The sequence below is a fragment of the Oncorhynchus gorbuscha genome, linkage group LG02 (assembly GCF_021184085.1).
Source record: "Oncorhynchus gorbuscha isolate QuinsamMale2020 ecotype Even-year linkage group LG02, OgorEven_v1.0, whole genome shotgun sequence".
In the NCBI taxonomy this organism is placed as follows: Eukaryota; Metazoa; Chordata; class Actinopteri; order Salmoniformes; family Salmonidae; genus Oncorhynchus; species Oncorhynchus gorbuscha.
This window is the reverse complement of record NC_060174.1, coordinates 75,476,776-75,493,424: the sequence shown is the minus strand read 5'-3', so window position 1 is coordinate 75,493,424 and position 16,649 is coordinate 75,476,776. Positions and strand designations below refer to the sequence as shown.

Below are 16,649 nucleotides of genomic sequence, written 5' to 3'. Positions count from 1 at the left end.
ACTATGACAGGCAAAATGAGAAGACAAAAAATCCAGAAAATCACATTGTAGGATTTTTTATGAATTTATTTGCAAATTATGGTGGAAAATAAGTATTGTTCACCTACAAACAAGCAAGATTTTTGGCTCTCACAGACCTGTAACTTCTTCTTTAAGAGGCTCCTCTGTCCTCCACTCATTACCTGCATTAATGGCACCTGTTTGAACTTGTTATCAGTATAAAAGACACCTGTCCACAACCTCAAACAGTCACACTCCAAACTCCATTATGGCCAAGACCAAAGAGCTGTCAAAGGACACCAGTAACAAAATTGTAGACCTGCACCAGGCTGGGAAGACTGAATCTGCAATAGGTAAGCAGCTTGGTTTGAAGAAATCAACTGTGGGAGCAATTATTAGGAAATGGAAGACATACAAGACCACTGATAATCTCCCTTGATCTGGGGCTCCACGCAAGATCTCACGTGGGGTCAAAATGATCACAAGAACGGTGAGCAAAAATCCCAGAACCACACGGGGGGGACCTAGTGAATGACCTGCAGAGAGCTGTGACCAAAGTAACAAAGCCTACCACACACTACACCGCCAGGGACTCAAATCCTGCAGTGCCAGACGTGTCCCCCTGCTTAAGCCAGTACATGTCCAGGCCCGTCTGAAGTTTGCTAGAGAGCATTTGGATGATCCAGAAGACGATTGGGAGAATGTCATACGGTCAGCTGAAACCAAAATATAATTTTTGGGTAAAAACTCAACTCGTTGTGTTTGGAGGACAAAGAATGCTGAGTTGCATCCAAAGAACACCATACCTACTGTGAAGCATGGGGGTGGAAAAATCATGCTTTGGGGCTGTTTTTCTGCAAAGGGACCAGGATGACTGATCCGTGTAAAGGAAAGAATGAATGGGGCCATATATTGTGAGATTTTGAGTGAAAACCTCCTACCATCAAAAAAGGGCATTGAAGATGAAACATGGCTGGGTCTTTCAGCATGACAATGATCCCAAACACACCGCCCGGGCAACGAAGGAGTGGCTTCGTAAGAAGCATTTCAAGGTCCTGGAGTGGCCTAGCCAGTCTCCAGATCGCCACCCCATAGAAAATCTTTGGAGGGAGTTGAAAGTTCATGTTGCCCAGCAACAGCCCCAAAACATCACTGCTCTAGAGGAGATCTGCAAGGAGGAATGGGCCAAAATACCAGCAGCAGTGTGTGAAAACCTTGTGAAGACTTACAGAAAACATTTGACCTCTGTCATTGCCAACAAAGGGTACATAACAAAGTATTGAGATAAACTTTTGTTATTGACCAAATACTTATTTTCCACCATAGTTTGCAAATAAATATATTAAAAATCCTCAAATGTGATTTTCTGGATTTTTTTTTCTCTCATTTTGTCTGTCATAGTTTAAGTGTACCTATGATGAAAATTACAGGCCTCTCATGTTTGTAAGTGGGAGAACTTGCACAATTGGTGGCTGACTAAATACTTTTTTGACCCACTGTACCTAACTACGTATCAGCCTTATGGCTTGGGGGTAGAAGCTGTTCAGGTGAAGGGGATGATGACGTAATCTGAGAGGGAGGGAATCTGATTTAATTTGTCCTTAACTCGCCGCTCAGACACTACATTCAGTATAAATGTAGTTAGCCCTGAGTTAGCCTGCCGCGGACCAGATTACATCTGAAGGATTCATTGCCATAGAAATGTACCTGGCTAAAAGGTGAGCCAATTTTGTGGTCCCGGTTATCCTGAGTTGAACTCAGAGTTGACCAAAGTTACCTCACTAACTCCTCAAACTAGATTGATAGTATAGAGCTCAGGATTACATATTCATCACAACAAGCCCACACACTGTACATATAAACCATGTAGATAACACACAGGAAGCAGAAGAGCAAACACATGAACAGTTTAGCATCCATTCTCTCACCGAGTTTGACCTCTGCGTTCTCCGTCAGCAGCACGTTCTGTCCCTTGATGTCTCTGTGGATGACCTTGTGTTGGTGGAGGTGCGAGAGGCCCTGGGTATCAAAGAGAGGTCAGAGTTCAGTCAGGGGTTCGACGCCCTCTGGAGGGAGTCTGTAACAGTGCTTTTCCACTGTAGGTATTTACGCGGGTGCTTGGCCTAAAGACTGCTGTGTAATGGTTCTACGATTGGGTGCAGTGTGGTTTCTCACCCTGAGGATTTCTCTGCAGATGTAAGCGATCCAGTCCTCCTTCAGAGAGTTGCCCTTGGTGTTCTTCACTAGGTCTGTCACAGAGCCCGCCCCACAGAACTCCATCACCAGCTATACAGACAGGACGGAATTTAGCACACATAAATACACACAGACACACTGCAATGTTCACTGTAATAAATAATGCTGCCTGCAGTAATCATAATGTTGTTTCTGTGCATTAAGCCATTCATGGATATCAGAGACAGCCCATTAAATAATGAAGCTCTCCCTCAGATTATACCACCAGACAGGGACAACAGCCATCACACTGACCCAGAGATGGTCATCATGTCCAGGTGGGCTCTTCTTGACGAAAGCTCCGTAGTAGGTGGCAATATTGCGGTGATGGCTGTACTTCTTCAGCATGTTGATCTCAGCTTTGATCTCTTCCTCTTCTTCCTCTGTCACGTCCATTACCTTGATGGCAGCCAGCTGGCCCGTCTTAACATGACGCCCCTGAATAAAGGCAGAGTAGACTTGATCATCTTAACTCAGGGGTTCTTAAAGTGGTTTCTGCGGAGGTACTGCAGGAGGTCCGCGGCCAGATCTCAAAATAAATATATATTTTTTTTTTTCATTGCTTTTTTTATGTATATTACTAACAGATTAAACTAATTAACAGATTAAACTAACTTTGGCCAAGGGATCCATGGAATAAGTATATACGCTGTAATACAATATAATAATATTAAAGAGAGTATGTCATATCTTTGCATTGTAATTTCAGAAAATGTCTTCAATATATCTACAGTAATAGTGGACTGATAGTGTTTCACAGATTCTTTTCCACAAAAAATCTTCTTGGGCACAGACAAAATGGTGCAGCCTTCTTATTGGTCAACAAAAGATGGGCTGTCTCTTTGTCAAATTGACTGGGGCTAGAAAACACACACCAATAAGAAGGATGCATCATTAGAATGCAATTATGTGTGTACCCAATAGCATTTTTTGGGGGGAAATATTGTGAAACACCATCATTCCACTATTACTGTAGGTATATTAAGGACATTTTCTGAAATTAAAATGCAAAAATATGACATATAGCTCCTTTAATCAAAATGTATGCTCTTAACCCTGGGTGGGCAATGGGCCTGGGAGGCTCATAGGGATATTGGTATTCACAGTACTCCACCAATTACACTTTTTTTAAACTTAATACTTATTGTATTCCCCTAAAAATGTTTGCAGGGGGGGGAAAAGCTTGAAAACGGCTAAATACTATTTTTGAAAATGTTGCTCAAAAAAGTTCCTTCCAAGGGCCCGAGACTTGGTCTGTCCGGTCATGCCCTGCCAAAGTCATAGTAGAACTTGTTGTATGCAATTTTTATCTCACTCAAGTTGTGTTATGATTATGAGGGGGTCAATGATTAATTTGCTATCACAAAAGGGGTTCCAGGCCCCAAAAAGTTTGAGAACCCCTGTCTTAACTGGTCAATCAAACAAAACAAGAAACTGAAGGCTAGCACAGCAGATGTCAGCTCTAAAAATACATCTTAACTTTGAGCAAAAATTCTCTAATAGTTAAAGGAACTCTGCCCTGGTTTAATCTGTTTTGAGAGTGATTATGCTGTATGTTTCACCACATTTTCTCTTCATCTCTACTTTTCAGTTCTCTCACTCTTCTTATTACTACTACCAGTCTTCTCAGCTCCTCAGACTGACAGCCTCAGTGTGGTCCAGCACAGCTGCATTAATCTGGCCTAATCTCAGACTTACTACCACAACAAGGGTTTGATAAGGGGAGACACTCAGACAGCATCAATATAAGCTTAAATTGGCTCGGTGGTTCAGTGTCTCTCAACTACGCTGGATTGCTGATCCAAGCCCCATCCATACGTCTTGTCTTACCTTGTACACCTGTCCATAGGTCCCATTGCCAACCACCTCCACCAACTCAAAGATCCCTGCTGGGTCCTGGAAAAAAGATGGACAGATTCATTAAGATTGTCAGACAGAGACACAACAAACCACCAGGCCAGACAGACTTGGAGACAAGATGCCGAGACAGACATGGTGAGCACATGGAGTGCTTTCAGAAAGTATTCATACACCTCTACTTTTTCCAAATTTGGTTGTGTTACAGCCTGAATTTAAAATGGATTCAATTGTGATTTGTTACTGGCCCACACACAGTCAAAGTGGAATGATGTTTTTTGCGATTTTAACAAATTAAGAAAGAATGAAAAGCTGAAATGTCTTGAGTCAATAAGTATTCAACCTATATATATATAATATATATATATAATATATATGCCATTTAGCAGACGCTTTTATCCAAAGCGACTTACAGTCATGTGTGCATACATTCTACGTATGGGTGGTCCCGGGGATCGAACCCACTACCCTGGCGTTACAAGCGCCATGCTCTACCAACTGAGCTACAGAACCCCACCTCTTTGTTATGACAGACCTTTATTTATTTATTTAGTTATTTCACCTTTATTTAACCAGGTAGGCTAGTTGAGAACAAGTTCTCATTTGCAACTGCGACCTGGCCAAGATAAAGCATAGCAGTGTGAACAGACAACAGAGTTACACATGGAGTAAACAATTAACAAGTCAATAACACAGTAGAAAAAAGGGGAGTCTATATACATTGTGTGCAAAAGGCATGAGGAGGTAGGCGAATAATTACAATTTTGCAGATTAACACTGGAGTGATAAATGATTAGATGGTCATGTACAGGTAGAAATATTGTGTGCAAAAGAGCAGAAAAGTAAATAAATAAAAACAGTATGGGGATGAGGTAGGTAAAAATGGGTGGGCTATTTACCGATAGACTATGTACAGCTGCAGCGATCGGTTAGCTGCTCAGATAGCAGATGTTTGAAGTTGGTGAGGGAGATAAAAGTCTCCAACTTCAGCGATTTTTGCAATTCGTTCCAGTCACAGGCAGCAGAGAACTGGAACGAAAGGCGGCCAAATGAGGTGTTGGCTTTAGGGACGATCAGTGAGATACACCTGCTGGAGCGCGTGCTACGGATGGGTGTTGCCATCGTGGCCAGTGAACCGAGATAAGGCGGAGCTTTACCTAGCATGGACTTGTAGATGACCTGGAGCCAGTGGGTCTGGCGAAGAATATGTAGCGAGGGCCAGCCTAACCTAAATAAGCTCAGGAGTAAAATTGTCCTTAAAAAGTCACATAATAAGTTGCATGGACTCACTGTGTGCAATAATAGTGTTAACATAATCATCTCTGTACCCCACACATACAGATAATTGTAAGGTCCCTCAGTCGAGCAGTGAATTTCAAATACAGATTCAACCACAAAGACCTGTAAGATTTTCCAAAGCCTCACAAAGAAGGGCAACTATTATGGCACGATTTGAAAATGGTTGTCTAGGAATGATCAACAACCAATTTGACAGAGTTTTAATTTTTTTTAAAAAGAGTAATAAAAAAAATAGCTAAATGTTGCACAATCCAGGTGTGAAAAGCTCTTAGAGACTTACCCAGAAAGACTCACAGCTGCAATCGCTGCCAACATTTAATAGATTTCAATAGATTTACAAATATATCTCATTTTGTCATTATGGGGTACCGTGTATACATGTGTGAGAGAAAATAAATATATTTTATAAAATAGATTCCGGCTGTAATAGAACAAAATGTGGAATAGGTAAAGGGGTATCAAATCTAATCCAATTGTATTGGTCACATACACATGGTTTCGCAGATGTTATTGCGAGTGTAGTGAAATGCTTGTTCATCTAGTTCCAACAGTGCAGCAATATCTAACGTAATCTAACAATTCCACAACTACATAAACACACAAATCTAAGTAAAGGATTTGAATATTAACATGTAAATATATGGATGAGCAATGACAGATCGGCACAGGCAAGATGAAACAGATGGTATAAAGTACAGTATACACATATGAGATGAGTAATGCAAGATATGTAAACATTATTAAAGTGACTAGAGATCCATTTATTAAAGTGGCCAATGATTTCAAGTCTGTATGTGTTAGCGATGGATGTTTAAGTCTGGTGGCCTTGAGATAGAAGCTGTTTTTCAGTCTCTTTCGGTCCCAGCTTTGATGTACCTGTATTGACCTTGCCTTCTGGATGGTAGCGGGGTGAACAAGCAGTAGCTCGGGTGGTTGTTGTCATTGATGATTATTTTGGCCTTCCTGTGACATCGGGTGTTGTAGGTGTCCTGGAGGGCAGGTAGTTTGCCCCGGTGATGCATTGTGCAGACCGCACTACCCTCTGGAGAGCCTTGCAGTTGTGGGTGGTGCAGTTGCCGTACCAGGCGGTGATACAGCCCGACAGGATGCTCTCAATTGTGCATTTGTAAAACTTTGTGAGGGTTTTAGGTGACAAGCCATATTTCTTCAGCCTCATGAGGGAAGAGGCGCTGTTGTGCCTTCTTCGCCATATGGTCTCTGTGTGTGGACCATTTCAGTTTGTCCGTGATGCGTAAGCAGAGGAAGTCAAAATTGTCCGCCTTCTCCACTGCTGTCCCATCGATATGGATAGGGGGGTGCTCCCTCTGCTGTTTCCTGAAGCCCACGATCATCTCCTTTGTTTTTTTGACATTGAGTGGGAAGTTGTTTTGCTGACACCACACTGAGTGCCCTCACCTCCTCCCTGTAGGCTGTCTCGTCGTTGTTGGTAATCAAGCCTACAACTGTTGTGTCATCTGCAAACTTGATGATTGAGTTGGAAGCGTGCATGGCCATGCAGTCATTGGTGAACAAGGAGTACAGGAGGGAGCTGAGCACACACCCTTGTGGAGCCCGTGTTGAGGATCAGCGAAGTGGAGATGTTTCCCACCTTCACCACCTGGGGCGGCCCGTCAGGAAGTCCAGGACCTAATTGCACAGGGCGGGGTTGAGACCCAGGGCCTCTAGCTTAATGATGAGCTTGGAGGGTACTATGGTGTTGAATGCTGAGATATAGTCAATGAACAGCATTCTTACATAGGTATTCCTCTTGTCCAGAAGGGATAGGGCAGTGTGCAGTGTGATGGCGATTGCATCGTCTGTGGATCTATTGGGGCGGTAAGCAAATTGAAGTAGGTCTATGGTGTCAGGTAAGGTGGAGGTGATATGATCCTTGACTAACTTCTCAAAGCACTTCATGATGACATGATTGAGTGTTATTGGGTATGAATACTTTTTGAAGGCACTGTAGGCCTTGACCCCACAAATAAGGAGGCCAGAGAGATATTGAGATGTTTTGAGCCACATAAAAGCTAGTCATCATCCAACTATTGTTATAGGGAAGGGAGTAATTTAATTTTCTATTTATTTCCCCACCATAAGATAAAAACCACAGGTGACGTTCATTATGGCTACTTCAAACGAAATATTAAAATAAGTCATTGCTTTTTTTCCCTGGAATGAAAAAAAAAAGAAGAAAAAAGAGAAACACCCAGTTCCATTTTCACCATGTGATTCAATATGGCCTGTGTAGGATCTTTGGGTGGTGGGCCTGCTGCTGGTTTAGGTTGGAAATGTACAGCGTGACCATCCTGCTTCATATTGTTTCAATAATGGGTCTGTCAATTCCTGACTTTTTCCAGTGTTTGTCTTTAATTAACAGAGAGAAATCATACAAGGAGAGGTGAGAGAGGTGTACAAGAGAATGAGGCATACATACATACATACATACATACATACATACATACATACATACATACATACATACATACATACATACATACATACATACATACATACATACATACATACATACATACATACATACATACATACATACATACATACATACATACATACATACATACATACATACATACATACATACATACATACATACATACATACATACATACATACATACATACATACATACATACATACATACATACATACATACATACATACATACATACATACATACATACATACATACATACATACATACATACATACATACATACATACATACATACATACATACATACATACATACATACATACGAGCATTAGGGCTAAGGGTTTGAGAGAAAAATATGAAATAAAGAGTGGGAATGACAAACGGTCCAATTAGTGCATCCATGCTGTGTGTAAGAGGAGCACTAGGAGCAGGAGAAGCAGGATTAACAGACTGACAAAAGGGTTGGAGTAAAAGCTCTTGAGTACAAGTGTTCAAAATAGGGGAAATGAATGAAATGACAGGGAACGATGGAATAGAGGAGGCTAATGCAATCATCCAGAGGGAGGAGAGAGAGATGGCAGCATCGCCCACGTCCAACGCAGAGTGAGAAGAGAGGGAAGAAAAAGAGATTGAGGGGGAGGGTGGAGCTGTATTAAAGCTAAGGAGTGCAGAGGGCTGTACCAGCAACAAACTGTCAACACTGATCACAGACAGAGCAACACACTGTGGACCAACTGGTAACTTCACTTCCGTCAACTTAACTTGGGTGCAGAAGTGCAAACTCCATCCATTGACAATGCTGTTGGAGCTTTGTGCGTCAGAAGACTCCCCTAATGTCTGTGTACTTACCTAGAGAAAACCATCTCTCTCTCTCCCTGGACAAGTAAGCCCATCATAACCACAAATAATGAGGCCTTTAGACTCGCACTTCCAAAACGTCAAATAAGAAACACAACAACAGCGTCTGTAAGGGGGCCGGTCGGTCAACAAATAGCCAGGAACAGATTTGGGAGTTGAAGGTAAGCGTCGATTCAATGCGTGTTGACACTTGTCAGACCACCTGACATTTTCTGATGCTGGGTCATGAAGAATTTAGCCTATTCTACTAACTACACCACTATAATCTGAGTCTTCTGCATAAAGAGAAGTCATAGTCATGCACTATTATTAGCCTACTGTAGGTTCTACTTGCTATGTGAATGCGTGTGTTTATGTGTGTGTGTAATGTGCAGCAGGCAGAGTGGGTGTTATAAGGACAGCTATCAAACAATAAGCTCAAGTGAATCATCCCTCTTAGAGCCCTCTCTCAAAATGGAGAATTAAATAGCATTGCCTGGAGAGGTCTGGTCTGTAACTCGTTGTACTGAAATTGCTAGAGTGTATTGGTGAGAGATATTAAAATGTCCCTTCATCAAACTATACTCCACCCTGTTAGATGCTCCTTAGTCTTTGTTTGATGATATACTGACACCAGATCATGGTATTAGAATGGCCAACCTCAAATGATGGCCCACATTACAAATTCATCTCATTTTACAGATACCTTAAAAGGTATCTGGTCCTGGAAAGTCAGCGACTGAAAATCTGGATTTGTTTATCCTTTATGTTTAACTTCTAATTTTAAAAGCCGTTGGATCTTAGTGTTTTAAAAAGTATAATAAATCCATGTAATAAAGCCTACACCTTCACAATAAGTCCTTTATTTATTTTACAGGTATAAAGAAGCATGATATGAAGAAAATGTAGTCTATTTCAGAAGAAAATAATAGCATACTGAGTTGTCCTTATGTTAGGTCCTGATCTAGCTTGGTCCTGATCTAGCTATGCCATATGGCTGTGTGCTACACTAAGCAGACAAGATTTGCTTAGAATTCCATGGATTGTTATATATTATTTTATATTATTAAGAATACAATTGAACAAAGCTGAATAAAATAGAAAGGATATTTTCTCCAAATGACTTGAGGGAGTGCGGCTATTCTGTGTTGAGAGGTTAACAAAGAAATAGGTACCCTATATGCTTAATTTAACATTATCAATATAACTTCAGTTCTACAAACGTTGGGCTATATCATTTTGATTTTTAATACATTGCAAGGCCGCATGATGCTACTAATGAGGATTTGAAAAAAGTTGCATGAAAAGGCATGAGCTCGGCTTTGATTTTTATTTATTTATTATTTTACACAGGCTGTACACACTTCATCAGTCTCCCATTCCCAATTTGACAAGCACTTGATAATGCCTTGAATTTCCAGCTGGCATCCCCTTTGTGTGGCCGTAATGCTCACTAAAAAAATCCATGCCTTTTGTGGCTAGTGGCCGTTGTACCCTTGGGCTAAATATAATAATTATAGCATACAACACCCACTCCTCCCTGGGTGCTGCATGCTCCGAAGCACCTCTCATTCACATGGCTCTTCATCACGTGATCAGGTCTTTCTCACAGGCTACAAGTGAAGACAGACACATCGGCGACGCAGCTGCGCACGTCCTTATCCAAGTCCGAGGTGCATATTGAAGATATTGGAAGAACTGTCCACATTTACTTTTTCAGCCAACAAGATGAGTCGGCCTAACGAACAGAAAAAGCACTAAGATCTAATATCCCCATAGTACAAAAGTATTCCAAACAAAGAAATATTCCAAACAACGTCTGGGACAGTTGTGGGATGCGATAGATCCCAAATTAATACATCCACTAGCATCCCAAATTTATTTTGATGCAATGTTGATAACCTAATAGTTTATTTCTTCACATTATAAGCGCAGCAATTTGCACACAGCAGTAGGCTATAAGCACAAATGTTCCATTAGCGGGAAAACACCATTATCAGAAGTGACCGCAAATGTGATTATGCATATAATGCTTTTATTATGAAGGTGCATTTTTTTGGTGAAAATGACCTTCTATAAACTTGAAACTCACGCACTACTTATGTATGCCAGTTAGGCTCTACACCCGTTGTAAAGTGGCTTAATGTGCTTAAAATTAAGAAGTTATTTGGCATCTTTAGTTGTGATACAAACCTTATCAAAACATATAGGCGTATGGACGAGGCTACATGAGGTGCATGACTATGATTAAAAAAAGTTGCACAAAAAAGGCATTGTTTCTTGCCTTATGCGGGGCACCATTCACAAGTGATTATGTATAATTCACAAGTGATAGCCTAATATTGTTACCCATCAGACTATTCTTGATTTAATCGTGTCTTTACATATACTAAATAATGTGTGAAATTTGTTTTGATTTAGAATGGACCATTAATCATGCACCTGTCTCAAAAACAGGGGCAGAGGAAAAAATACATCTATGCACTAAAATAGCGAATGGAGGGCACTTTTCCTGTGGTTCATTTTCATGCCAGTCAAGTAGGCTATACTGCTGTTGTAAAGATAAGCAATGTGCTTAATATTAGGGAAGTTGAGAAATAAATATAATTAGGCCTCAAGCAATTGCAAAGCCTATTGAAATGTTGCACAACATGAGCTCATGGGCTCTCATTAAGTGTTTGGTTAGATTTTCGATTACATTTGCATTGATGTAAGAGTGGTTAGAGAGACCATGGATTGCTGAGTATCAAGCAGTTAGCACGTTTGGTAGGCTACTAATGACCATCAGCAGCATCAGAGCTTGGAGAAGCCTAATTACCGTGACTAAACAGTCACGCGGAATTTGACTGCCTTCATGACTCATAATAATAATAATAAAGTCACCGTAACAGCCCTAGTCACCATGTCCAACTTGTTCCACCCCACTTTGTTTTATTTAGAGTAGGATTGCAGCCTACACAATAAATCATTTGTAATATTATTGGTAGTAACCATCTGGATGTCACTGTGTTCCAGTCTACCCTGCTCAATGGGGGAGATTTTGCGCTGCAAGCCAACAACACGGGGCAGCGTATACTCCGCTCCTGCTTGCCGCAGTAAGGAGATGGAAGAAGCTAGATCAGGAGTCTCCAACAGGTTGATGGCAAGCTACAAGCAGGTCGCCAAACAATTCTGAAAGTGCATGTATTTTTCACCCGTTTCACCAAATACTGTCAAACAAATCTCAATTATCAGACAACTCAAACTCTATCCAATCAAATCCACATTATCCCACCCGTAGCCAGAATTTGATTGAAAAGCACAATATCCGCCAAATAAGTTCCATCAATATTGCCCATGTATGTCCAGTACCAGTCAAAAGTTTGGACACCCCTACTCATTCAAGGGTTTTTGTTTGGACTATTTTCTACATTGTAGAATAATAGTGACGACATCAAAACTATGAAATAACACGTATGGAATCATGCAGTAAGCAAAAAAAGTGTTAAACAAATCAAAATACATGAGATTCTTCAAAGTAGCCACCCTTTGCCTTGATGGCAGCTTTGTACACTCTTGGCATTCTCTCAACCAGCTTCATGGGGTAGTCACCTGGAATGCATTTCAATTAACAGGTGTGCCTTGTTAAAAGTTTAATGTGGAATTTCTTTCCTTCTTAATAATTTTGAGCCAATCAGTTGTGTTGTGACAAGGTAGGAGTGGTATACAGAAGATGGTATTTTACCAAATAGGACTAAGTCCAGATTATGGCAAGAACAGCTCAAATAAGCAGAGAAACAACAGTCCATCATTACTTCATGAGATGAAAGTCAGTTAAAATCAGGAAACTTTCAAGAACTTTGAAAGTTTCTTCAAGTGGAGTCAAAAAACCATCAAGCGCTATGATGAAACTGGTTCTCATGAGGACTACCACAGAAAAGGAAGACCCAGGGTTAGCTCTGCTGCAGAGGATACGTTCATTAGAGTTAACTGCACCTCAGAATGCAGCAGAAATGTAAGTAACAGATACATCTCAACATCAACTGTTCAGAGGAGACTGCGTGAATCAGGCCTTCATGGTCAAATTGCTGCAAATAAACCACTACTAAAGAACACAAATAAGAAGTAGAGACTTGCTTCGGCCAAGAAACATGAGCAACTGACATTAGACCAATGGAAATATGTCCTTTGGTCTGATGACTCCAAATTTGAGAGTTTTGGTTCTAACGGCCATGTCTTTGTGAGATGCAGAGCAGGTGAATGGATTATCTCTGCATGTGTGGTTCCGATCGTGAAGCATGTAGTAGGAGGTGTTATGGTTTTATTTAACCTTTATTTTACTTGGAAAGTCAATTAAGAACAGATTCTTATTTACATAACGGCCTACCCCAGCCAAACCCTAACCCGGACGATGCTGGGCCAATTGTGAGCCGCCCTATGGGACTCCCAATTACGGCTGGTTTTGATACAGCCTGGAATCGAACCAGGGTCTGTAGTGACGCCTCTAGCACCGAGGTGCAGTGCCTTAGACCGCTGTTCCACTCAGGGTGCATTGCTGGTGACACTGTCGGTTACTTATTTAGAATTCAAGGCACACTTAACCAGCATGGCTACCACAGCATTCTGTAGCGATACGCCATCCCATCTGGTTTGCACTTAGTGGGACCATCATTTGTTTTTCAACAGGACAATAACCCAACACACCTCCAGGCTGTATAAGGGCTATTTGACCAAGAAGGAGATTGATGGAGTGCTGCATCAGATGACCTGGCTTCCACAATCACCCGACCTCAACCTAAATGAGATGGCTTGGGATGAGTTGGACCGCAGAATGAAGGAAAAGCAGCCAATAAGTGGTCAGCATATGTGGGAACTCCTTCAAGAATGTTGCAAAAGCATTACAGGTGACTACCTCAAGAAGCTGGTTGAGAGAATGCCAAGCTGTCAAAGGCAAAGGGTGGCTACTTTGAAGAATCTGAATATATTTACATTTCTTAACACTTTTTTGTTTACTACATGATTCCATGTGTGTTAGTTCATGGTTTTGATATTGTCACTATTAAATCTACAATGCAAAAAAAAAAGTAAAAATAAAGAAAACCCCTTGAATGAGCAGGTGTGTCTAAGCTTTTAACTGGTACTGTACATGGTACTTTTATATAAAGCAATCACATAATAATAAATTACCAAACATAAGCTCTTTAACCCCACCCCTTAGCCATTCTCAGCCCATCCCACCGATCACCATAGACCACCCTCAGTTGGTTTCCATGGGCCATTTATTTTTCAAATTGTGATATTTTACATATATTTTGAACCATTCTAATCGTATAGTACCAACAGATTGTGTGCTAAAGATGAAAACCTTTCCTACGGGTATTATTATATTATTTAGTGGCTGATGGCTCCCGAAATCGCCCCACATCAATACATTTGTTATAACAAACTCTGAATGTTGACAGTCAAATGGAGGACTTGACAAATAAACTCAAAAAAGGGGAATATTTACAGGTTGCTTAGGAGGTAAAGGGAAAGTCAGATGTGTGGAATAAATGTGACTAGTTGTGGAAAATACTGGAGATCAAGAAAAAGAAGGTAAGGAGCAAGCACTGTGTGCATGTTGTGTGTGTCAAACAGGTGCTGTATAGATTACAATATAATTTCTCTGATCGTTTTGAACAATGTAAACACTAAATAAAGTATAAGCATACTAGAGAGTCTGTTGTAACATTTTTTTGTTAAGCATTTATTACAGCAGACTTAAAACAGTAGCATTCATTTGTGAATGCAATTTTCTAAATGGAACGGTTTATTCTTGTTTAAGCTAATTATTCTAGGCTTGCTTTATTTTAAAACAAACGCTTGATTGCATTTCAAATCATGAAAGACTCATAAAAGACATTAATGAATGAATGATTGATTGATACAGTAGCCTATAGAAGTATTGAAATAAAGGCCTAAGTAAGTTACGGTATTAAGACTAAACAGGGTGCGCTCTTAGGCCTACAGCTCAATGTGGTTATACAAGGCTTCTATACTAAGCCTACTAATGATAATGACAATTATTATTATAATAATGAGATCAAGAAAAATGAGTGTTATTATTATAATTATTGAAGATTTGGAAGTGTAAACACTAAATAAATTATAAATATTACCAGAGTCTGTTCTAATGAAAAAAAAAGAAGTGTAAAGCCTTTATCACAGCTAATCAAAATTTGTTTACTTGATATGTCATTGCGTGAGGGTTGGTGTTCACGGAATCAGTAGGCTATTAAACAAATACTCAAACAGGCAACAGAAGCAGGTTGTCTTATTTCTGTAGATATATTGATGATTTATAAAGACAGGCACATTTAACAGTTAGGCTATGGATTATAGACCTAATTAAGTTTGGGTTTCCTCTCTCCTCACTTTTCTTAGAAAATAAGGCAAGGGCTGTGTTCTCATCTCATTCTGCCTCCCCTGCATTGTTCTCAACACCAATATACTGGTTAACTTTGTTATTATACACAAAGCAACATGCTCTAGGAAAAGGCGCCAATTCAACAGCGCACTGATGTGTTTCAGAACAGTGGAGAGTAGAGGTCGACCGAATAATCGGCACGGTCGATTAATCAAGTTTTCATAACAATCGGTAATCTGCATTATTGGACGTCGATTATATTGCAATCCATGAGGAGACTGCGTGGCAGGCTGAACATCTGTTCCGTGAGTGCAGCAAGGAGCCAAGGTAAGTTGCTAGCTAGCATTAAACTTATCTTATAAAAAACAATCAATCTTAACATAATCACTAGTTAACTACACATGGTTCATGATATTACTAGATTAACTAGCTTGTTCTGCATTGCATATAATCAATGCGGTGCCTGTTAATTAGTCATGCGAATCACAGCCTACTTTGCCAAACGGGTGATGATTTAACAAAAGCGCATTCGCGTCAGGGTATATGCAGCAGTTTGGACCGCCTGGCTCGTTGAGAACTGTGTGAAGACCATTTCTTCCTAATGTAACGGATGTGAAACGGCTAGCTTAGTTAGCGGTGTGCGCTAAACAGCGTTTCAATCGGTGACGTCACTTGCTCTGAGACCTTGAACTAGTAGTTCCCCTTGCTCTGCTTTTGTGGTGCGATGGGTAACGATGCTTCGTTGGTGACTGTTGTTGATGTGTGCAGAGGGTCCCTGGTTCGCGCCCGGGTATGGGCGAAGGGACAGTCTAAAGTTATACTGTTACACTAACAAAGAACGTAATTCATTGGCCCAAATTTTACATAATTATGACATAACATTGAAGGTTGTGCAATATAATAGCAATATTTAGACTTAGGGTTGCCACCTGTTCGATAAAATACGGAACGGTCTCGTATTTCACTGAAAGAATTCATGTTTTGTTTTCAAAATGATAGTTTCATGTACTGTTATAATCTCCACCCGGCACAGCCAGAAGAGGACTGGCCACCCCTTAGAGCCTGGTTCCTCTCTAGGTTTCTTCATAGGTTCCTGCATTCTAGGGAGTAAGTCCTGCACATGTGATTCTACATCTGCATTTGCTTGCGGTTTTAGGCTGGGTTTCCGTATAGCACTTTGTGACATTGGCTGATGTAAAAAGGGCTTTATAAATACATTTGATTGATTGATAACACTTGTCTGCCGAGCATTCAAATAACAAAAATGTAATACAACTCTGCACAGTTTACCTACCCCCAAAAACAACGCAACTATCCATGATGTTGATGCTATCCATCTGGTCAGTCAGACTGGCTGCAATCACTCACACAAAAAAAATCTACATAGTTCAATGCAACTTCCTACACAAATTCGGGAAAAGCAAGGTAAGGCTGGAAATGTTTTGGTGGGGATTCTGTCTCTACTTCCTCCGTCTCTCGCGCGCCTTTACTTCGTCACAGTGAACAACCGAACTCTGACCAATCAGCGCGGTTTTAAATGTTGCTATGTTTCTCGTGGGCGTGGTTTTGCACCAAGTT

General features: G+C 40.6%; 1 pseudogene; it reads right to left on the bottom strand.

Moving 5' to 3' along the window:
- Positions 1-16,649, bottom strand: part of LOC124009823 — a 52,671-nt pseudogene that overhangs the window by 34,705 nt on the left and 1,317 nt on the right.